General features: G+C 43.4%; 2 long non-coding RNA genes across 3 annotated transcripts; both read left to right on the top strand.

The window, feature by feature from the left end:
• The first annotated feature begins 11,181 nt into the window (after window positions 1-11,181).
• LOC137840553 (uncharacterized) lies at window positions 11,182-13,207 on the top strand. Its single transcript, XR_011087289.1, has 3 exons — window positions 11,182-11,574; window positions 12,430-12,546; window positions 12,770-13,207. It is a non-coding gene; the product is annotated as an uncharacterized lncRNA (long non-coding RNA).
• An 8,085-nt stretch (window positions 13,208-21,292) lies between these two features.
• Window positions 21,293-24,741, top strand: LOC125974181 (uncharacterized). Of its 2 annotated transcripts, none has more exons than XR_011087291.1 (5): window positions 21,293-21,401; window positions 22,109-22,236; window positions 22,826-22,975; window positions 23,048-23,134; window positions 24,210-24,741. It is a non-coding gene; the product is annotated as an uncharacterized lncRNA (long non-coding RNA). The 2 variants fall into 2 exon arrangements; XR_011087292.1 differs by having other exon boundaries at window positions 22,109-22,213.

Below are 24,741 nucleotides of genomic sequence, written 5' to 3' on the forward strand. Positions count from 1 at the left end.
CCGATCGGACTGTTGAGCAAGAGCGGAGAAGGAAGAATCCTTTGTGGAGCATGCACTTTCCCTTCTGAAGAAATCACGTCGGATGGTCACCATTTGTTGGATTTTGTCCACAATTTAGGGAGCGCGTTATCTGCGCCTCACGGCAAAAGCCTTTGCCAATCACCTGTTATCCAATTTACTCACTGCGTGCTCGTTTGATTTCTTCAGATTTAGGAAAATGCAAAGACACTGAACCAGAAATTAGACTTAGACAGATTGGTTGAGTTCAATCACAATTCTTGTTCAAAAAGCTCTGTTTTCAGGAAAGTACAATACAGCGCTGGGCCCTTCAAGAGCGGAAAGTCTCCATTCAGAAAAGGCAAAGTCCAAGGTTGTTAGATCAGTTTTATATTCAGTAGCACATTGTGGGCTGGGATTGATGGGCGATGAGTCTTCGGGGTGGGGCAAGTTCGAAGGAGAGTCTGCTTCCATGGGAGTGGTGCTGGTTATGGGCGATTCGGTGTGTTGGTGGGGGGCTGTTGGTGTGTGTGTGTGTGTGTGTGTGTGTAGGGGGCTGTTGTCTTCCATCCCGTCTCTCGGCCTTGGCGATCATCTTTGGCTGAGTTCTCGGGTGGCTCCTTCTGGCACCCACTGGTTTTATCTCCACGTGACCTTCCTGTGAACATTCTTCTCCAATCTTGGACATACCCTGTCGTACCGCATTCAACCGTATCTTTTCTTTGTTAGGCAAACTATTTCCCTCTGTGCAGAGCGTTCAGTAGTAATCAAAAACTGGCGTCTAGCATTAGTCAAAACATAAGATACAATCAAGTACTGAACGGTCAAGACGACTCTGGCCGTGTCCATGATTCAGAGAAAAAACATCAGGCATGCATTCCACAGTTCCTTAAGGGTCATTAAGCTATTTAGGCAATATATCAAAAGTCATTTGTTATTTCAAAGTCCTCAGAAATATATATATCAGATCATAAAGTTATAAAAACCTTTCTCATCACCACTTATCAAAAATGTCTAATTATGTCTTCTTTATTGATTTGGTGTGTAGGTATAATTATATGCTTCAAATGTTTCTTTTATTTATTTAATATGTGAATATACTTGTCTGCTTATGTACTTTATTCAATGAGGTTTGAGCATATCTGTTTTTGTAGCGAGGCAGGACTTTTTGTATTTCGACCTCATTCCTTCACTGTCATACCCGAGTAGCGCCTCATATTGTAAGAGTTGCAAAACAAGCTGACGAGTAACTCACTTTCAAATCAGACAAATACAAACTGGTCTAATATTTAAACTTACAACATTATTAAGAGGGAAGATAATTTGCAATTCGAGTAATGACATGAATATGAAGCATAATTTGACACCTGTGCCTTGTACAAAGGTAAAGTAGGATTAGGAATTGCTTGCAATATAATTGCAAATTAGTTAACACCTGTGTGATTGATTGATTGATTAATTGATTGTCAGATTGATTGATTGATTGAGTGAGTGAGTGAGTGAGTGAGTGAGTGAGTGAGTGAGTGAGTGAGTGAGTGAGTGAGTGAGTGAGTGAGTGAGTGAGTGAGTGAGTGAGTGAGTGAGTGAGTGAGTGAGTGAGTGAGTGAGTGAGTGAGTGAGTGAGTGAGTGACTTTTCTGTCGCCTGCACGTCATCTTTCTTGCATGGCTACGTTGCTGTCTCAGCTGCATCTGACTGAAAGATGCACGACACTCAATCCTGCCACTCTCATTCCCCTTCCTGACGACGGCGGATTCCATGATTGTGTCGATGCTGCCCAACAGATTGCAAAGGCTCGGCCTGATTTGGAAGATACGCCTCTGCCAGATAGTCATGTGGTTTTTGTTGATGGGTCTTCTAAGAAAAATGAATCTGGTGTGACCCTTACTGGGTATGCCATTGTTACTGCCGACGAGGTTTTGGAGGCTGCTAAACTGCCATCCAATATGTCGGCACAGGCCGCTGAGCTCATTGCTTTGACTGGGGCCTGCAAATTGTTTGCAAACAAATCCGTCACTATCTGGACTGATAGTCAGTATGCTTTTGCTACAGTGCACGTTTTTGCTCAGCAGTGGAGCAACCGTGGCATGATAACTTCTGCAGGGAAGCCCGTCACCCATTCCGCAATACTAACTCAGCTTTTGGACGCTGTCCAGCTACCTTTAAAGGTAACGGTTTGCAAGTGTGCTGCTCACACTGCAAGCTCTGATCCTGTTTCTCTCGGTAATGCTTTTGCTGACAGATCCGCTAAGGCCGCTGCAGAAGGCCTGCTCCATGTCCTCTCGTCTCTCACGGCTCATGATTCGATGTCACACATCTCCCCTGATGTGTTGCTTGACATGCAGTCTCAGAGCCCCTCCCAGGACCGACTCTCTTGGGAAAAACGGGGTGCAACTAAAAACACTGATGGTCTTTTTGTGTGACCTTTGGGCAAACCTGTCTTGCCTCGTACCTTGTTCAAATGGGCTGCTATTTCGAGTCATGGGGTCACCCATGTCTCGACGGGGGGTTATGGTGAAACAAGTTTAAGCTATTTATACGACATACGGTTTTGCAGCTTTTTCACAAGGCAATTTAAGACCTTAGAGAGGAAAGTTCCCGACTCCATTGTATCCGTTTCAGACAATACATATGGTTTATATTAATTACAATTACATAAATGTGAAGGGAAAGAATATTGTTTTTTTCTGCATTTATTTGTTTTCTGCATTTATCTTATTGTAAAAAGGTGATCTCCGCAGAACCAACCTAAGTACGGAAGGTGAGCAAAGTCTGGTAATAGTGCCTGATCCTGGTGCCAAGATCCAGGGTTGACATGAAAGCTAGCAGAAGCTAATTTCCAAGACACCAACCCGAAGCTCAGGGTGTTGACTCTGAGGAGATCCAAAACGTGAGCATTAGAGAGTCATTCGTAAAGTGCTTTGATCGGGCTGTAGCCTGCGCAAAGTCTACCGTGTGCTTTTGGTTGCTTTTGCTGGGTTGTGGGATTTTTTTTTTTCGGGGGTTATTTTATTTGTATGGATAGAGTACCATGAGCCTCGAACATTCTTCTCTCAGGCAACTACCAACGCTGATTCTAATCAATATGGCTCATGGGGAAAAAATGCTAGACATAAGCGCAACACAAAATCCCCTTGTGATCATATTGTTTGTATTCCAGAAACCGTCCGCGTTCCAACTTGTGTGCCATGGCTTTTGTCTTGGACTTACAATAACTCATTAGTGTTTACTGTGGCTCCTAATACATCTTCTTCTATTAGTTTACCTATGAAAAGTTTGAAAGGTTTCGAAATGGTCACCCCACTACTGGGGATAAATAGCTCGGATATTGGTGGTATTTAACTAATCACCCAGTTAGCACCGACTGGGGCACCCTTGTCACCACACAAACGCAAGATTTTGGGCTCTCTGGTTCCAGTGAAGAGGCTGTGTTCTTTGCTAAACGAGTGACTTTGAAGAATCAGGGCACAAGCCTCCTTTTGACTCTTATACTCCCTGATGGTCAAATTCGTCCTCTAAATGCCACCTTGTTTAACACTTCTTGTTGGGGTTTTCAACTGTGGGCCTGGTCCTCTGGAATCGATCCTCGCTTTCCTATTGCTATTTGCATTAATAAAACAATGTCGATCGTAGACCGTCCCGTTACAAATAATTACGTCCTCCTGTTAGCAGGAGCAAAAATCACAAGTATGCTCCTCACTGATGTAGACAGCTATTTTGTATTCCTGTGGAGGCTACCCTGTTGCCTCTATGACAAAATATAAGCCCCTTTTTTTCGTCCGATGTAGCTGGGGTAGTTTTACGTGCATTAGATTACCTGGTACCGGTGAGAAGCTCGGCGCCCTACCTACTCCATGGTGTGGGTCCATGACCAATGTCTCTGCCCCTTTTTTGCCCATTGCTCGTAGTGATATTTGGTTTTGGTGTGATAGTAACAAACTTTATGATAGATTGCCTTTAAACAGCTCTGGAATTTGCGCTTTGGTAACCCTATTGTTTCCTGTTCATTTGATACCAATGTCCTCTTATGATCTAACATCTTTTGCTAAGTCCGTAGTGCCCGAATACTGGCCGAGAACGAAGCGAAACGCCGAATGTCAGGGCGCAGCTAATCCAACTTACATAGACGCCATTGGTGTTCCTAGAGGAGTATCGGATGAGTATAGGCTGGTGAATCAGATAGCAGCTGGTTTTGAATCCGCCCTGTGTTGGTGGTGTACTCTTAACAAAAATGTTGACAGGATTAACTACATCCATTACAACGTGCAGATGCTTGGAAACTGGACCGAGGCGGATTTTAAGGCGGTCCACTCCCAACTGACCGCTACTTCCCTCATGGCTTTCCGGAATCGAATGGCCCTTGACATGCTACTCTCTAGCAGGGCGGTGTCTGTGCCATGTTTGGTGAGCAATGTTGCACATTTATTCCAAATAATACTGCAGCCGACGGAAGCCTGTCCCGGGCCCTTGAGGGTCTGCGGACCTTGAATGGGAGGATGAAGGAACACAGTGGGGTGAACACGGAGGTTTGGACCGACTGGTTGAACGTGTTCGGAAAGTACCGCACCCTGGTTTCCTCGATCCTGGTCTCCATTGCCGCTTTCTCTGCCTTTTTGACCCTGTGTGGATGTTGTTGCATTCCTTGTCTCCGATCCTTAATTAACAGTCTATCTCTCCACCAGCTGAGATTTTTCCGTTGCTCCAAAGGGATGACCTTTCGATCGACGGGAGTTCTTTCTCTAGTGACGACTCTGTCAGCGAATCTATTGTGGTAAACCTGTCCGATTTGTTTCCTGACTCTGGCTTTGACGATTAAGACTCAATTTCCTCCCAAGTGTAAGTTAGTTCTTGCAAAATGTGATCCCTTGGCTGAAAATCTTTTGAAGTGGCCATATGGGTGATAAGTTAGTCCCCGAGAACTTATGATAAACAGGGGGGAATTGTTAGAAAATTTATATATATATATATATATATATATATATATGTTATAATGCGTTCTCTAATGAGTACTCATTCATAATGTTACTGCTCAGTATGCTTGCTGCTTTGCCATGCTTATTCTTATCTTGTGCAACAGAACAGAAGGATTACGGCTGGGTCAGGGGCGAGATGACGGTTGTGTCAAACAAGATACTGCTGACATCTCAGCGTCCACCAGAACAGCTCGTGAAAACAACACGTCAAACGATGCGTCATGAACCTTCTGATCTTCCTTAAAGAACGTCACTTTCTCTTTTTATCTCTCGAATATTGTTTAAACTGTTTTGCTGATATAGCCATATCTGCACGCAACACTTTGTGCATTACTTTTTGTTTCTTTTCTTACGAGACGAGGCCCGCAATCTTTTTTCCCCCTTACCCTCAGGGGCTAATCGTCTCACACTGTGGGTAGGGCATTCCAAATAAAAAGAGCGAGGAGTGTAAACAGATTTTTAGTGCAGTCGGATTGCTGTAAGTCTGAATGCACTCCTCGCGAAAAAAGACTCAATATTCTGCCTCACTGGTTTTGTCTGCTGATCCTTTTGCTGATTTTGAACCTAACAGTGTCTATGCACCATACGGCAGCTCAGAGTACCCAGCCTTTTTGGAGTCCCTGGAGGAAGTACTGGAGAGCGCTCCTTCTGGGGACTCCGTCGTTCTACTGGGTGACTTCAATGCTCACGTGGGTAATGACAGTGAGACCTGGAGGGGCGTGATTGGGAGGGGCGCCCCCCCCCCCCGATCTGAAGCCGAGCAGTGTTCTATTATTGGAATCCTGTGCTCGACACGAATTGTCAATAACGAACACCATGTTCAAGCATAAGGGTGTCCATGTGTGCACTTGGCACCAGTACACCCTAGGCCGCAGTTCGCTGATCGACTTTGTAGTCGTGTCATCGGATTTGTGGCCGCATATTTTGGACACTCGGGTGAAGAGAGGGGTGGAGCTGTCAACTGATCACCACCTGGTGGTGGGTTGGCTCCGATGGTGGGGGAACATGCCTGTCCGACCTGGCAGGCCCAAACGTATTGTAAGGGTCTGCTGGGAACGTCTGGCAGAATCCCATGTCAGGAAGAGCTTCAACTCCCACCTCCGGCAGATCTTTTCCCACGTCCCGGTGGAGGCGGGGACATTGAGTCCGAGTGGACCATGTTCCGTACCTCCATTGTTGAGGCAGCCGACCGGAGCTGTAGCCGTAAGGTGGTTGGTGCCTGTCGTGGCGGCAATCCCAGAACCCGCTGGTGGACACCGGCGGTAAGGGATGCCGTCAAGGTGAAGAAGAAGTCCTATCAGGCTGTTTTGGCCTGCGGAACGTGGCTTCGGCGGTTGCTGAGTTAAAAACCCGGGCGTGGGAGGAGTTTGGCAAGGCTATTGAGAATGACTTCCGGACGACTTCGAGGAAATTCTGGTCCACCATCCGGCGTCTCAGGAGGGGGAAGAAGTGCAACATCAACACTGTTTACAGTGGAGATGGTGTGCTGCTGGCCTCGATTTGGGACGTCGTGAGTCGGTGGGGAGAATACTTCGAAGACCTCCTCAATTCCACCTAAACACCTTCCATTGTGGAAGCAGGGCCTGGAGACTCTGAGGCGGACTCTCCAATCTCTGGGGTTGAAGTCACTGAGGTAGTTAAAGGCCCCAGGGTTAGATGAGAGCCGCCCAGAGTTCTTAAAAGCTCTGGATGTTGTGGGGTTGTCATGGCTGATATGCCTCTACAACATTGCGTGGACATCGGGGACAGTGCCTCTGGATTGGCAGATTGGGGTGGTGGTTCCCCTCTTTAAGAAGGGGTACCGGAGGGTGTGTTCCAATTACAGGGGGATCCTACTCCTCAGCCTCCCTGGTAAGGTCTATTCAGGGGTGCTGGAGAGGAGGGTCCATCGGGAGGTCGAATCTCGGATTCAGGAGGAGCAGTGTGGTTTTCGTCCTGGCCGTGGAACAGTGGACCAGCTTTACACCCTCGGCAGGATCCTCAAAGGGGCATGGGAGTTCGCCCAACCAGTCCACATTTGCTTTGTGGACTTGGAGAAGGCGTTCGACCATGTCCCTTAGGAAGTTCTTTGGAGGGTGCTTCGGCAGTACGGGGTGCCGAGCCAACTGATAAGGGTGGTTCAGTCCCTGTATCACCGATGCCAGAGTTTGGTCCGCATATCCGGCAGTAAGTCGGATTCGTTCCCAGTGAGGGTTGAAAGGCTGCCCTTTGTCACCGATTGTGTTCATAATTTTTATGGACAGAATTTCTAAGCGCAGCCGAGGCGCTGAGGGTGTCCGGTTTGGGGACTTCAGCATCGCGTCTCTGCTTTTTGCAGACGACGTGGTGCTGTTGGCTTCTTCAGGCCATGATCTCCAGCTCTCACTGGAGCGGTTCGCAGACGAGTGTGAAGCGGTCGGGATGAGGGTCAGCACCTCCAAATCCGAGTCCATGGTCCTCGGTCGGAAAAGGGTGGAACACCCTCTCCGGATCGGGGATGAGACCCTACCACAAGTGGAGGAGTTCAAGTATCTTAGAGTCTTGTTCACGAGTGAGGGCAGGATGGAGCGCGAGATCGACAGGTGGATTGGTGCAGCGTCGGCAGTAATGCGGACTCTGTACCGGTCCGTCTTGGTAAAGAGAGAGCTGAGCCAAAAGGCAAAGCTCTCAATTTACCGGTCGATTTACGCTCCTACCCTCACCTATGGTCACGAGCTATGGATCGTGACCGAAAAAACGAGATCCCGGATACAAGCGGCCGGAATGAGTTTCCCCTGCAGGGTGTCCGGGATTTCCCTTAGAGATAACGTGAGAAGCTCTGTCATCCGGGAGAGGCTTGGAGTAGAGTCGCTGCTCCTCCACGTTGAGAGGAGCCAGATGAGGTTGCTCGGGCATCTCATCAGGAGGCCTCCTGGACACCTCCCTGGGGAGGTGTTCCAGGCATGTCCCACTGGTAGGAGACCCAGTGGACAACCCAGGACGCGCTGGAGAGACTATGTCTCTTGGCTGGTCTGGGAACGCCTTGGGATCCCCTGGGATGAGCTGGATGAAGTGGCTGGGGAGAGGGAAGTCTGGGAGTCCCTCCTAAAGCTGCTGCCCCCTGCGACCTGACCCTGGATAAGCGGAAGAAAATGGATGGATGGATGGATGGATGGATGGATGGATGGATGGATGGATGGATGGATGGATGGATGGATGGATGGATGCTATATAACAGTTTGTGTGTGTGTGTGTGTGTGTGTGTGTGTGTGTGTGTGTGTGCGTGCGTGCGTGTAGCTTATATATGTACGTTGGGGCAGGAACTCTCTGCCGGTTGGCATTGTGGGTGTAGCTGGCAACAGCCAGAGACTGGAGACTGGACCGTGCACGAGCCCAAACCTGAGGGCACTGACGGATGCAGGCTAGGGCAGACAGCAGGCAGCGCTTTCCTCCTGACTCGCACAGAGCGGTGGCTGGTAATCGAAGACACAATGGAAGGAGGAATCCCGTGGCGGAGCTTGAGAGGGAGTTGTGGGTGTACTCCACCTAGTTGTTGGGCCCACAATCGTTTATTAGCCGACGCCAAGCAACGGAGAGCTTTCTTGGCGCAGTTCTTCGTTCCTAGGAGTTCCTAGTTCAATCACTCTGCTTGCCCGTTGAATTGGGGATGGAAGCCCGATGTAAAGCTGGCTGACGCCCCCAGGAGGCGACAGAACTCTACCGAAAAAGCTGAGGGGAACGAAGAAACAGACATCTCAGGGCAGGCCATGGTGGCAGAAGACCTTGAGCAGGTTACCTTTGTAACTTGGGAAGCGGGATGAAGTGGGCCATCTTGCTGATGCGGTCGACAACTGTGTTCCCATCAGATGGCGGGAGGCCGATGACTAAGTCAATGGTAAGATGCGACCATGGCCTTCAAGGGACGGGCAGAGGCTGGAACAGACCTTATTCCAGTTGCAGATGGACCAGGTCCTGACGTACCTTCGTATGTCGTCCTTCATGGTGGCCCACCAGAGGCTTTGGCCCAGCAGAAAACCAGTGCAACTGATTTCGGGATGACAAGCGAGATGGGAGTCATGTCCCCATTGTAATACCTGTGTCCCAAGATTCTAAGGAATGTGGAGCCATTCGGAAGGGCAGGTAGTGGCCGACCTCACTTGTTTCTCGATGTCCCAGGAAACAGCAGCGGCCATCACCGCGTTTGGGAGGATAGTCGGGGGTTCCTCCCACGGCACCTCGTCCAGTTGGGACACACGGGACAACGTGTCAGCATTGGTGTTGCATGACCCGGCTGTTTTAAGAGAGGGTGAAGTTAAAGTGGCTGAAGAGCAGAGACCACCGGGCCTGGCGAGAGTTCTGCCATTTTGCAGTTCGTAGGTACTCCAGGTTGCGGTGGTCGGTCCACACGGTGAATGGGACCGCAGTCTCTTCCAGCCACTCCTCCCACGCCAACTTGACGTCCAGGAGCTTGCGGTTTCCAATGTTGTAGTTACGCTCTGTGGATGACAGCCAGCGCTAGAAGGTGCAGCGATGGTGCTTATCATCCTGGCTGGAACGATGTGACAGGATGGCCCCCACTCCTACGTTCGATGTATCAACCTCAAAGACGAATTGCTACTCGGGCTTAGGCATCTGAAGGATGGGTGTGAAGGTGAAGTGCCTCTTTAAGTCTCTGAACGCTCCGTCTGCCTCTGGTTCCAACGGAAAGGCTTGGCGGCACTGGTGTGAGCAGTGAGTGGTCCAGCAACAGAGGTGTAGCCACGTATAAAACGCTGGTAGATATTTGCCCAAAAATTGCTGCAGTTTCTGTCTCATCTCAGGTTCTGGCCAGGGAGAGACCACCTCCATCTTAGCCGGGTCCATCTGGAGGCTACCCTCTTGGAAGATGTAACCAAAGAAGGTGACTGACTTTGTTTCTGAAGGTTCATACTGTCTTAAGTTTAGTATTGTAGACTGCTACTGTAGCATCCAACGAGACATCTCACTTCTCCATCTTGTGACACTTCTGAGGTCGTTTTCAATTCGGAATTAATCCTAAATGTAAATATTATGTCAATTTATTTTTTATATAATTTAATTCCTTGTTCACATTAGTTACAAGGTCATCATAATTAGTACTACTGTATAATTTCTTCACATCATGCGCAAATAATATAAGTTTTAGAGACTGTTGATGATGATTATTATAATTATCATTGTATTTTAAAATACGTACATCATGGTAGTTACCAAATGTGCCTCATAGTTTTAGGGTTGGGGTTTGAGTCCGGCTCCGACTTTACTGTATGATCTTTGCACCCCCCCCCCCCCCCCCAAATGCTTGTGTGCGGGTTCTCCGTGTAGTTCAGAGAAATATACGGAGATCTCTTTGGGAGTTCGAAGATTCATGTGATTAGTAATTAAGGAAGCGTAAGCTTGATCTTTTTCAACCCACCATGTATAATTTACAGTCTCATGCCAGCCATTCACTCTGTTTCTTAAAATATTTTCATTTTGTCAGGTCGTCATCCGGCATATTGTGCTATGACCCTGTCCCCCTCAAAGTGGTTTGTAGCAATGCACTCAAAAGGAAAGATGAGAGAGTACGCTCTATCGACCACATGAGAGAAAGAGGTGTGATACATGCACTCTCTCCATACTCTCTTTGAGTAGCCAGCAAAGAGGTTCCCACACACGAGGCATCAGGTTTGCGTCTCAGATTTGTGTTCTTTCCTTTCACCATTCATCCTAAAGTCCAATAAGGGCAGAGGCACAGAGATTGAGTGAAACGTGTGTGTGTGTGTGTGTGTGTGTGTGTGTGTGTGTGTGTGTGTGTGTGTGTACTTGTTTTTATTAGTATGGGGGGTCCGAAGACAGGGAGCCCACCAACAAAGTGGGGCCCTGTGTCGTTGTGGGGTCCAAAATCATGGACCCCACTCGGGAAACCACTCTAAAACAGCTTGAAATGCTCTAACAACATGCCTCACGAATTTTTTTCACTTACCCCTCATGGTCGCAATGTTGAGAATTGTGTGTGTGAAGTGTGTGTGCTCAGTAGCGGCCCCCCGACCATGGCAAGTGGTATTGCAAGTATACACACTACCGGAAGTGTGTGTGATTCAACCAATCAGGGCACCTCGTGATCCGAGTGTTGATTAAGAAAATAAAATGCTATTTCCTGTAGATTTAAACCAGGTAATTATTATTTTAGTAACCATAGCAGCTAAAATAATACTGTAAACATAAAATTCCTGCATTACAATTGCAATTTATCTACGTTATTTAATATTCATTACACTTGCTTTATAAAAATACGCTCATTCTATTAGGCTTATTTTAAAAACTGTCTCGTGCATTTTTCATGTTCTAAACATAAAAATAAAGGTATAAATAAATAGTAATTTATTCTTTACCATCAGTTTACATATTAGTTAAATCAGCATCTCGTGCATTTTTCATGTTCTAAACATAAAAATAAAGGTATAAATAAATAGTAATTTATTCTTTACCATCAGTTTACATATTAGTTAAATCAGCAGGTATTGCATGTGTTAGCTTCATGCGGCTAAAACCACCAGCTTAACGTCACTTCGCCACGTGTGACGCCGCCAGACTGAGACTGCTCCGCGACGAAGACACGCTGCTCATAACGAAACACAACATACACGGTGAGTAAATCAACTGCATGTAAATACTAAGTACAAGAAACTGATGTAGAAATGCTTTTTGTCCAGACCCCGAGGGGTTTATATGCAATGATTATGGCTTCGGATTCGGTATATTGTCACTCGGATGGCGTAACGTTTTCCCCTCAGACAGTCCGGCTTTTTAACTTGTTATTCATCTTAGCTTGCAGTGGTTTTAAAAACAATGGTGTAAAAGAGAACGACAGAATGTATAATTGCTCCGTGTTATATTCAGGATGATTTCGATGTGCTAATGTTTCATAATTGCTAAGCCCAGAACCGGACTCTGGCCGTAATTGCCGAAACCACTTCAAAACTCGTCAAACACGTGTGTGCTCAGTGTTATGATATATCTGCATGTCTTCTGTATTTCTCGGTGGTTTTCTATCATGTAAGAATGCTTTCTTTAAATAACACAAGCATTCTGACGCAAATAAAACTATCCGGAAACTAGCTTATTGGCTAATTAGCTACCGCTAATCAGGATGCTACGTTCACTTTTCAAACACAAACATAATAAAAACGAGTTGGTAGCTCCTGAAAAGTATAACGAGTTATACTGGTAAAACTATTGAAATAACTTTTCTTTGGATGCAGCACCTGGTTGGAACTGTGACTAGTTAAAAGTAACAAAGCTCAGCTTCAAACCGACAAACATTTTCATTAATATATCAGTATTTTCTGAAAAATATTCTTTCTTTAATCACTCTTGTTCTGTTAGTTCTCAGGCCAGGCTTATTCCTTCAGTCTTTATACAGTGGATGATTACAAATCTTTTAAAATTAATATAGAGTGCTTGTTAAAGTTCTCTCTGCCATGTTTTGAATTATTTTTTAGAGCCAGAAATGTCCAAAAGGAAAGCAAGAAAAAAGCCTGCTGATGAAGCAGCCTTTTACATTTAATCCTCAAAGGACAAACCTGGACTAGTGGAAAGATTTATTGATGATCAAAAAGGTAATAAACTCATTTTTAGACCATTTATCCATTAAGTATATATTTATTTATTTTATAAAACAACACAAAAAACAATCAAATTCAGATTGGTTGTTGTATTTCTGTTTCTAAGCGAGAACTTAGTATTAAAATTGTAAGATAACACCACAATTATTTGGTTAAAGGTGTATCTTAAAGAAATATTTTCTCATAACCAATGGTTTTATATAAAATGTCCTTGCAGGAAGAGGCGTGTTTGCTACCCAGCACTTTGAACAAGGAGAGTTCATCTTATAATACAGGGGTCAACTTCTGTCAGCAGAAAAATGCCAAACAAGCAAGTACTCTGAAAAGGAGAGTACATTTCTCTTTGACTTTGAATGGCAGAATCATTACTGGTGGTATGTATATCCAAATATTTTCTATACAATAATTATGAACTCTAGAAAGAGACTGGAATAAAATACCCTAAATTAGTGAGTCACTCAGAAGCAATATTTCAATAACACATCAGGATTGTGGCATTAACAATTTTTTTTATTTAGTGCTATGATGTTCAAAAAGACATTGTTTCCCTCTCAACTTTTCTTTTGAAATGTTGCAAGTTTTTATTTCTGTAAGCCAACTTTTATTTTACTAAAAAACTAGTTATATGATACAAAATGTTTGATTTCTGTTTTTTCTTTCCTAGTATTGATACATCAACAGAGGATGGCTCTCTTGGAAGATTAGTGAATGACAACCACAAGTCTCCAAACTGCACCATGAAAAAAATAGTAAATGACGAGCCCCATTTGTGCCTTTTTGCCATCAAAAACATAGAAATGGGAACTGAAATCAATTACAACTATGGTGATTCTAAATGGCCATGGCGTGAAAAAGTAAGTCAGTAAGATCAAGTATGCAAGTTGGAATATTAATTTGTTATTAAAAAAAGGAAGATTTTTGTCTCTTTTATTTGAATTACTCTCAGTATGATGTTGGTAAGTTATTTGTGGTTTTGATTCCAGGTGACAGGCTCTCAGGCTCCTGTTGACGGTGCGCTGCCTGAACCAGCCAGAACTTGGCAGGACTCTGGCCCTGATGATAACATCAAACAAGATGCCAGCCAACAGGTAACATTCAGTTAGACTTTGTTGTAAGAAATAAACTTTGTAGACCTTTTCTTGTTCTCTTAGTTTACAGCTTTTAGTTGGAAAGCTGTTCTTTAGTCAGAAGGTACCTTAAACAGCATTCAGCCAACCATTGGATCACATGGTTTTAGTGGTTCTCCTCATAGAGCCCAAACGAACCAGTGGCACACACACCTATAGAAGGATTGTTGAAACATGCGCCCATGGGTGTCCAACCAAGCCAATCATTCACACACACATAACAGATTTCTGATGGCTACTTGTGGGGCCCTCCGTATGGATCTAAAGTTGTCTTGGTTATTCCAACCAAGCCAATCATTCACACACACACAATAACAGATTTCTGATGGCTACTTGTGGGGCTCTCCGTATGGATCGAAAGTTGTCTCATGTTTTTAGATCATATTTTGGTTATGGACATTATGGAGGCTGATTATATTACAGCTATAGTTCCACACATCCTCAACAGCAAAACGACTAAAGTGTCATGCTGAAGGATGCTCCACTACATCCATAAAGATGCTGTTATAGGACCTGATTAGACATCAGGTCTGACTGGAACACTTTAGTTAGAAAAGCTTGTTTGGTTTTGGGGACTAACTTCACATGATTTAACTATACAGGTCTTGAGTCTGTCATTTGTGGTGTCTGTATGATGTTGGTAAGTTATTTGTGGTTTTAATTCCAGGTGACAGGCTCTCAGGCTCCTGTTGACGGTGCTCTGCCTGAACCAGCCAGAACTTGGCAGGACTCTGACCCTGATGATAACATCAAACAAGATGCCAGCCAACAGGTAACATTCAGTTAGACTTTGTTGTAAGAAATCAACTTTGTAGACCTTTTCTTGTTCTCTTAGTTTACAGCTTTTAGTTGGAAAGCTGTTCTTTAGTCAGAAGGTACCTTAAACAGCATTCAGCCAACCATTGGATCACACGGTTTTAGTGATTCTCCTCATAGAGCCCAAACGAACCAGTGGCACACACACCTATAGAAGGATTGTTAAAACATGCGCCCATGGGTGTCCAACCAAGCCAATCATTCACACACACAACAGATTTCTGATGGCTACTTGTGGGGCCCTCCGTATGGATCTAAAGTTGCCTTGGTTATTCCAACCAAGCCAATCATTCACACACACACAATAACAGATTTCTGATGGCTACTTGTGGGGCCCTCCGTATGGATCGAAAGTTGTCTCATGTTTTTAGATCATATTTTGGTTATGGACATTATGGAGGCTGATTATATTACAGCTATAGTTCCACACGTCCTCAACAGCAAAACGGCTAAAGTGTCATGCTGAAGGATGCTCCACTACATCCATAAAGATGCTGTTATAGGACCTGATTAAACATCAGGTCTGACTGGAACACTTTAGTTAGAAAAGCTTGTTTGGTTTTGGGGACTAACTTCACATGATTTAACTATACAGGTCTTGAGTCTGTCATTTGTGGTGTCTGTATGATGTTGGTAAGTTATTTGTGGTTTTAATTCCAGGTGACAGGCTCTCAGGCTCCTGTTGACGGTGCGCTGCCTGAACCAGCCAGAACTTGGCAGGACTCTGACCCTGATGATAACATCAAACAAGATGCCAGCCAACAGGTAACATTCAGTTAGACTTTGTTGTAAGAAATAAACTTTGTAGACCTTTTCTTGTTCTCTTAGTTTACAGCTTTTAGTTGGAAAGCTGTTCTTTAGTCAGAAGGTACCTTAAACAGCATTCAGCCAACCATTGGATCACACGGTTTTAGTGGTTCTCCTCATAGAGCCCAAACGAACCAGTGGCACACACACCTATAGAAGGATTGTTGAAACATGCGCCCATGGGTGTCCAACCAAGCCAATCATTCACACACACATAACAGATTTCTGATGGCTACTTGTGGGGCCCTCCGTATGGATCTAAAGTTGTCTTGGTTATTCCAACCAAGCCAATCATTCACACACACACAATAACAGATTTCTGATGGCTACTTGTGGGGCCCTCCGTATGGATCAAAGGTTGCCTCATGTTTTTAGATCATATTTTGGTTATGGACATTATGGAGGCTGATTATATTACAGCTATAGTTCCACACATCCTCAACAGCTAAACGGCTAAAGTGTCATGCTGAAGGATGCTCCACTACATCCATAAAGATGCTGTTATAGGACCTGATTAGACATCAGGTCTGACTGGAACACTTTAGTTAGAAAAGCTTGTTTGGTTTTGGGGACTAACTTCACATGATTTAACTATACAGGTCTTGAGTCTGTCATTTGTGGTGTCTGTATGATGTTGGTAAGTTATTTGTGGTTTTAATTCCAGGTGACAGGCTCTCAGGCTCCTGTTGACGGTGCTCTTCCTGAACCAGCCAGAACTTGGCAGGACTCTGACCCTGATGATAACATCAAACAAGATGCCAGCCAACAGGTAACATTCAGTTAGACTTTGTTGTAAGAAATCAACTTTGTAGACCTTTTCTTGTTCTCTTAGTTTACAGCTTTTAGTTGGAAAGCTGTTCTTTAGTCAGAAGGTACCTTAAACAGCATTCAGCCAACCATTGGATCACATGGTTTTAGTGATTCTCCTCATAGAGCCCAAACGAACCAGTGGCACACACACCTATAGAAGGATTGTTGAAACATGCGCCCATGGGTGTCCAACCAAGCCAATCATTCACACACACATAACAGATTTCTGATGGCTACTTGTGGGGCCCTCCGTATGGATCTAAAGTTGTCTTGGTTATTCCAACCAAGCCAATCATTCACACACACACAATAACAGATTTCTGATGGCTACTTGTGGGGCCCTCCGTATGGATCGAAAGTTGTCTTGGTTATTCCAACCAAGCCAATCATTCACACACACATAATAACAGATTTCTCATGGCTACTTGTGGGGCCCTCCGTATGGATCGAAAGTTGTCTTGGTTGTTCCAACCAAGCCAATCATTCACACACACATAATAACAGATTTCTGACAGCTACTTGTGGGGCCCTCCGTATTGACCGAAGGTTGTCTCATGTTTTTAGATCATATTTTGGTTATGGACATTATGGAGGCTGATTATATTACAGCTATAGTTCCGCACATCCTCAACAGCAAAACGGCTAAAGTGTCATGCTGAAGGATGCTCCACTACATCCATAAAGATGCTGTTATAGGACCTGATTAGACATCAGGGCTGACTGGAACACTTTAGTTAGAAAAGCTTGTTTGGTTTTGGGGACTAACTTCACATGATTTAACTATACAGGTCTTGAGTCTGTCATTTGTGGTGTCTGTATGATGTTGGTAAGTTATTTGTGGTTTTAATTCAAGGTGACAGGCTCTCAGGCTCCTGTTGACGGTGCGCTGCCTGAACCAGCCAGAACTTGGCAGGACTCTGACCCTGATGATAACATCAAACAAGATGCCAGCCAACAGGTAACATTCAGTTAGACTTTGTTGTAAGAAATAAACTTTGTAGACCTTTTCTTGTTCTCTTAGTTTACAGCTTTTAGTTGGAAAGCTGTTCTTTAGTCAGAAGGTACCTTAAACAGCATTCAGCCAACCATTGGATCACACGGTTTTAGTGGTTCTCCTCATAGAGCCCAAACGAACCAGTGGCACACACACCTATAGAAGGATTGTTAAAACATGCGCCCATGGGTGTCCAACCAAGCCAATCATTCACACACACAACAGATTTCTGATGGCTACTTGTGGGGCCCTCCGTATGGATCTAAAGTTGTCTTGGTTATTCCAACCAAGCCAATCATTCACACACACACAATAACAGATTTCTGATGGCTACTTGTGGGGCCCTCCGTATGGATCAAAGGTTGCCTCATGTTTTTAGATCATATTTTGGTTATGGACATTATGGAGGCTGATTATATTACAGCTATAGTTCCACACATCCTCAACAGCTAAACGGCTAAAGTGTCATGCTGAAGCATGCTCCACTACATCCATAAAGATGCTGTTATAGGACCTGATTAGACATCAGGTCTGACTGGAACACTTTAGTTAGAAAAGCTTGTTTGGTTTTGGGGACTAACTTCACATGATTTAACTATACAGGTCTTGAGTCTGTCATTTGTGGTGTCTGTATGATGTTGGTAAGTTATTTGTGGTTTTAATTCCAGGTGACAGGCTCTCAGGCTCCTGTTGACGGTGCTCTGCCTGAACCAGCCAGAACTTGGCAGGACTCTGACCCTGATGATAACATCAAACAAGATGCCAGCCAACAGGTAACATTCAGTTAGACTTTGTTGTAAGAAATAAACTTTGTAGACCTTTTCTTGTTCTCTTAGTTTACAGTTTTTAGTTGGAAAGCTGTTCTTTAGTCAGAAGGTACCTTAAACAGCATTCAGCCAACCATTGGATCACACGGTTTTAGTGGTTCTCCTCATAGAGCCCAAACGAACCAGTGGCACACACACCTATACATGGATATTTGAAACATGCGCCCATGGGTGTCCAACCAAGCCAATCATTCACACACACATAACAGATTTCTGATGGCTACTTGTGGGGCCCTCCGTATGGATCGAAAGTTGTCTTGGTTATTTCAACCAAGCCAATCATTCACACACACATAACAGATTTCTCATGGCTACTTGTGGGGCCCTCCGTATGGATCGAAAGTTGTCTTGGTTATTCCAACCAAGCCAATCATTCACACACACATAATAACAGATTTCTGACGGCTACTTGTGGGGCCCTCCGTATTGACCGAAGGTTGTCTCATGTTTTTAGATCATATTTTGGTTATGGACATTATGGAGGCTGATTATATTACAGCTATAGTTCCACACATCCTCAACAGCAAAACGGCTAAAGTGTCATGCTGAAGGATGCTCCACTACATCCATAAAGATGCTGTTATAGGACCTGATTAGACATCAGGGCTGACTGGAACACTTTAGTTAGAAAAGCTTGTTTGGTTTTGGGGACTAACTTCACATGATTTAACTATACAGGTCTTGAGTCTGTCATTTGTGGTGTCTGTATGATGTTGGTAAGTTATTTGTGGTTTTAATTCCAGGTGACAGGCTCTCAGGCTCCTGTTGACGGTGCGCTGCCTGAACCAGCCAGAACTTGGCAGGACTCTGACCCTGATGATAACATCAAACAAGATGCCAGCCAACAGGTAACATTCAGTTAGACTTTGTTGTAAGAAATAAACTTTGTAGACCTTTTCTTGTTCTCTTAGTTTACAGCTTTTAGTTGGAAAGCTGTTCTTTAGTCAGAAGGTACCTTAAACAGCATTCAGCCAACCATTGGATCACACGGTTTTAGTGGTTCTCCTCATAGAGCCCAAACGAACCAGTGGCACACACACCTATAGAAGGATTGTTAAAACATGCGCCCATGGGTGTCCAACCAAGCCAATCATTCACACACACAACAGATTTCTGATGGCTACTTGTGGGGCCCTCCGTATGGATCTAAAGTTGTCTTGGTTATTCCAACCAAGCCAATCATTCACACACACACAATAACAGATTTCTGATGGCTACTTGTGGGGCCCTCCGTATGGATCGAAGTTGTCTCATGTTTTTAGATCATATTTTGGTTATGGACATTATGGAGGCTGATTATATTACAGCTATAGTTCCACACATCCTCAACAGCTAAACGGCTAAAGTGTCATGCTGAAGGATGCTCCACTACATCCATAAAGATGCTGTTATAGGACCTGATTAGACATCAGGTCTGACTGGAACACTTTAGTTAGAAAAGCTTGTTTGGTTTTGGGGACTAACTTCACATGATTTAACTATACAGGTCTTGAGTCTGTCATTTGTGGTGTCTGTATGATGTTGGTAAGTTATTTGTGGTTTTAATTCCAGGTGACAGGCTCTCAGGCTCCTGTTGACGGTGCTCTGCCTGAACCAGCCAGAACTTGGCAGGACTCTGACCCTGATGATAACATCAAACAAGATGCCAGCCAACAGGTAACATTCAGTTAGACTTTGTTGTAAGAAATAAACTTTGTAGACCTTTTCTTGTTCTCTTAGTTTACAGCTTTTAGTTGGAAAGCTGTTCTTTAGTCAGAAGGTACCTTAAACAGCATTCAGCCAACCATTGGATCACACGGTTTTAGTGGTTCTCCTCATAGAGCCCAAACAAACCAGTGGCACACACACCTATACATGGATATTTGAAACATGCGCCCATGGGTGTCCAACCAAGCCAATCATTCACACACACATAACAGATTTCTGATGGCTACTTGTGGGGCCCTCCGTATGGATCGAAAGTTGTCTTGGTTATTCCAACCAAGCCAATCATTCACACACACATAATAACAGATTTCTCATGGCTACTTGTGGGGCCCTCCGTATGGATCGAAAGTTGTCTTGGTTATTCCAACCAAGCCAATCATTCACACACACATAATAACAGATTTCTGAAAGCTACTTGTGGGGCCCTCCGTATTGATCGAAGGTTGTCTCATGTTTTTAGATCATATTTTGGTTATGGACATTATGGAGGCTGATTATATTACAGCTATAGTTCCACACATCCTCAACAGTTAAACGGCTAAAGTGTCATGCTCAAGGATGCTCCACTACATCCATAAAGATGCTGTTATAGGACCTGATTAGACATCCAGAACTGACTGTAACACTTTAGTTAGAAAAGCTTGTTTGGTTTAGGGGACTAACTTCACATGATTTAACTATACAGGTCTTGAGTCTGTCATTTGTGGTGTCTGTATGATGTTGGTAAGTTATTTGTGGTTTTAATTCCAGGTGACAGGCTCTCAGGCTCCCGTTGATGGTGCGCTGCCTGAACCAGCCAGAACTTGGCAGGACTCTGACCCTGATAATAACATCAAACAAGATGCCAGCCAACAGGTAACATTCAGTTAGACTTTGTTGTAAGAAATAAACTTTGTAGACCTTTTCTTGTTCTCTTAGTTTACAGCTTTTAGTTGGAAAGCTGTTCTTTAGTCAGAAGGTACCTTAAACAGCATTCAGCCAACCATTGGATCACACGGTTTTAGTGGTTCTCCTCATAGAGCCCAAACGAACCAGTGGCACACACACCTATAGATGGATATTTGAAACATGCGCCCATGGGTGTCCAACCAAGCCAATCATTCACACACACATAAAAGATTTCTGATGGCTACTTGTGGGGCCCTCCGCATGGATCGAAAGTTGTCTTGGTTATTCCAACCAAGCCAATCATTCACACACACATAATAACAGATTTCTGATGGCTACTTGTGGGGCCCTCCGTATGGATCTAAAGTTGTCTTGGTTATTCCAACCAAGCCAATCATTCACACACACATAATAACAGATTTCTGATAGCTACTTGTGGGGCCCTCCGTATGGATCGAAGGTTGTCTCATGTTTTTAGATCATATTTTGGTTATGGACATTATGGAGGCTGATTATATTACAGCTATAGTTCCACACATCCTCAACAGTTAAACGGCTAAAGTGTCATGCTCAAGGATGCTCCACTACATCCATAAAGATGCTGTTATAGGACCTGATTAGACATCCAGAACTGACTGGAACACTTTAGTTAGAAAAGCTTGTTTGGTTTTGGGGACTAACTTCACATGATTTAACTATACAGGTCTTGAGTCTGTCATTTGTGGTGTCTGTATGATGTTGGTAAGTTATTTGTGGTTTTAATTCCAGGTGACAGGCTCTCAGGCTCCTGTTGATGGTGCGCTGCCTGAATCAGCCAGAACTTGGCAGGACTCTGACCCTGATGATAACATCAAACAAGATGCCAGCCAACAGGTAACATTCAGTTAGACTTTGTTGTAAGAAATAAACTTTGTAGACCTTTTCTTGTTCTCTTAGTTTACAGCTTTTAGTTGGAAAGCTGTTCTTTAGTCAGAAGGTACCTTAAACAGCATTCAGCCAACCATTGGATCACACGGTTTTAGTGGTTCTCCTCATAGAGCCCAAACGAACCAGTGGCACACACACCTATAGATGGATTGTTGAAACATGCGCCCATGGGTGTCCAACCAAGCCAATCATTCACACACACATAACAGATTTGTGATGGCTACTTGTGGGGCCCTCCGTATGGATCTAAAGTTGTCTTGGTTATTCCAACCAAGCCAATCATTCACACTCACATAATAACAGATTTCTGATGGCTACTTGTGGGGCCCTCCGTATGGATCGAAGGTTGTCTCATGTTTTTAGATCATATTTTGGTTATGGACATTATGGAGGCTGATTATATTACAGCTATAGTTCCACACATCCTCAACAGCTAAACGGCTAAAGTGTCATGCTGAAGGATGCTCCACTACATCCATAAAGATGCTGTTATAGGACCTGATTAGACATCCAGAACTGACTGGAACACTTTAGTTAGAAAAGCTTGTTTGGTTTCGGGGACTAACTTCACATGATTTAACTATACAGGTCTTGAGTCTGTCATTTGTGGTGTCTGTATGATGTTGGTAAGTTATTTGTGGTTTTAATTCCAGGTGACAGGCTCTCAGGCTCCTGTTGATGGTGCGCTGCCTGAACCAGCCAGAACTTGGCAGGACTCTGACCCTGATGATAACATCAAACAAGATGCCAGCCAACGGGTAACATTCAGTGCGACTTTGTTGTAAGAAATAAACTTTGTAGACCTTTTCTTGTTCTCTTAGTTTACAGCTTTTAGTTGGAAAGCTGTTCTTTAGTCAGAAGGTACCTTAAACAGCATTCAGCCAACCATTGGATCACACGGTTTTAGTGGTTCTCCTCATAGAGCCCAAACGAACCAGTGGCACACACACCTATAGATGGATTGTTGAAACATGCGCCCATGGGTGTCCAACCAAGCCAATCATTCACACACACATAACAGATTTCTGATGGCTACTTGTGGGGCCCTCCGTATGGATCTAAGGTTGTCATGGTTATTCCAACCAAGCCAATCATTCACACACACATAACAGATTTCTGAAATATGGTTTCTTGTGGCTTCTTTGTTGTAAATTTTGGAGCCTTTTCCATGTTTTATATGTAAAATTTCCTGTGATATAAGGTTTTGGCATATTTCAGAGGATGTGTACAGCACCGGTCGTCTACCAGTTAAGATATTGGACAGAAATTTTAATTATTTTGAGCAAAGAAATTCTAGTCTTTATATTAATACAGCATATAAGAGTAGCTTGCAGAAACTAACAACACATTTCTTTTAATTCCCTCCATAGAGCTATCAATTATCAAAGGAGTTTCTCAAAGTGGACTACTCAGACAGTGATGATACTGACAATGATTCCCAAAAGGACTGCTCTGTACCTCTGCAAATCAATCTGCTCAAAACAAGAGTATATTAAATTTGACCAAGCATTCTTATACAGGTGCAGTTAATTTTTGTTTTAGAATATTGCTATACTGTGGTTTTTTTCTGTACTTAAAAATCATCATTTCAGATGGGCTGATCCCAGAAGTGATAGAAGTGACCTCTTGTACCTCCGCATCTCGTGGCCCAAGTAATGAAAAGTCTGCCAAAAAGGGAGGTGAGTTTAGAGTAATCCTTTTCAATATATAACTTTATCACAGTTGCTTTTAAATTGCCCAATTGTTACTACTGTATCAGTATCTAATTATCCTCACATATGCTGCTTACTAAGATTTAGATGACCCAAGCAAGATATATTAAACACCACTTGACTTTTTTTCTTAGACATGTAAGGTCTAAACTTTTGAATTTTGTCATAAAATGAAAATTGACCCATCCTTTCTCATGTGAGTTACAGGTCATTGCTAACCTTGATTATATGTGAGATGTTTGTTTACATCTATTTTTAAATAGAGGTAATGTATACATGACACATTTACCTCAAAAGAGAGAAAGAAAAATTGCTCTAGATTAACCTATTAGTGAATATGCAAATTCACACATTGTCACACCAAGGCAGATACCATTCTTATACAGCTTGCATTTAATTTTTTACACATTATATATTTCCAAATTTACTTTTATCATCTTTGTTTGTCCATGTGTAGCACGTTATCAAAGCAAATTCCCCATACATGTAAAACACTGTCTGAAAAAAGTTTTTCTCTGATTTTTATTTTTTATTTTCCCTGATTTTGCAACAACTTGTATCTGTTCTTAATGGTTTTGTCAGAGAAATGGTGCATCCCAATGTGCTGCCATGGTGGAGTTTGACTGCCTGTGCAACCTCTGTAGGGTCCAGGAATTGCTTCATCTACCAGCAGTGACATTCTGGTCAAATGCAAAACTGCTTAAAAGTAATCAAGAAAATGAGAGACCTCTTTCCCCCACCACCAAAACTGGGGGCATTCTAATGTTACCCTTTTGTGCATCTATTTTTAATTTTGTTAATATCAAAACAGCTGACACTGAAGACCACCTAGCAACTTAAATGACCGGATTAATATCTCAGATATTAACTGATTTACTTATGTCTATTGTAGGCTCATCACTGTTGACAAAGATAGTTGACGTTATAAAATATCTCATTTGAATTATATTGTCGGATAATTGTACATAAAGTGAATGTATTCTTTATGCAATTTTGTTCTAATTAAGTTGTAAACTAAAAAGTGCTCTTCCTATGCCCTTAGGTAACGGAAAAGTTGTGAAAAGAAGCTGGACCCCAGAGGAATGTGCTGCAGTAAATAAACATTCAAGGAAGTATATATTGACAAATCAGGTTCCTGGTAAGCTTGACTGCGAGAGATGCATTGCTGCAGAACCACAAGCACCGAGCTGTTAAGTACTTTGTCAAAAAGAGAATAACCACCATGAGGAGAAAATATGAGTGAAACAGCTTCCCTTAACAGAGATAGAAACACATGGCTGGTCCTGTTTCACCATTTGTTCACTATTTGTTTGTGATTTTTTTTATGCTCCACTTCTCCTGTTCGTAAATGTTAGATTAAATAAGTTCCTTTATTCATTGGCTACATTTGTAATGTGTCCATTTAAAATTTTGACTCGACAATTATTACTTGTAAATCCTGTGTACTTTATAGTTAGCTAAAATGCAGAATTTAAATATTTTAAAATGTACCAATATGACTGAACAAATTGAAGAATATTAAGACTGTGACCAAGGAAAATGGACCAGAATCTGAATAAAGACTTCAGAATGTA

The sequence above is a fragment of the Syngnathus scovelli genome, chromosome 8, assembly GCF_024217435.2.
Source record: "Syngnathus scovelli strain Florida chromosome 8, RoL_Ssco_1.2, whole genome shotgun sequence".
Lineage (NCBI taxonomy): Eukaryota > Metazoa > Chordata > Actinopteri > Syngnathiformes > Syngnathidae > Syngnathus > Syngnathus scovelli.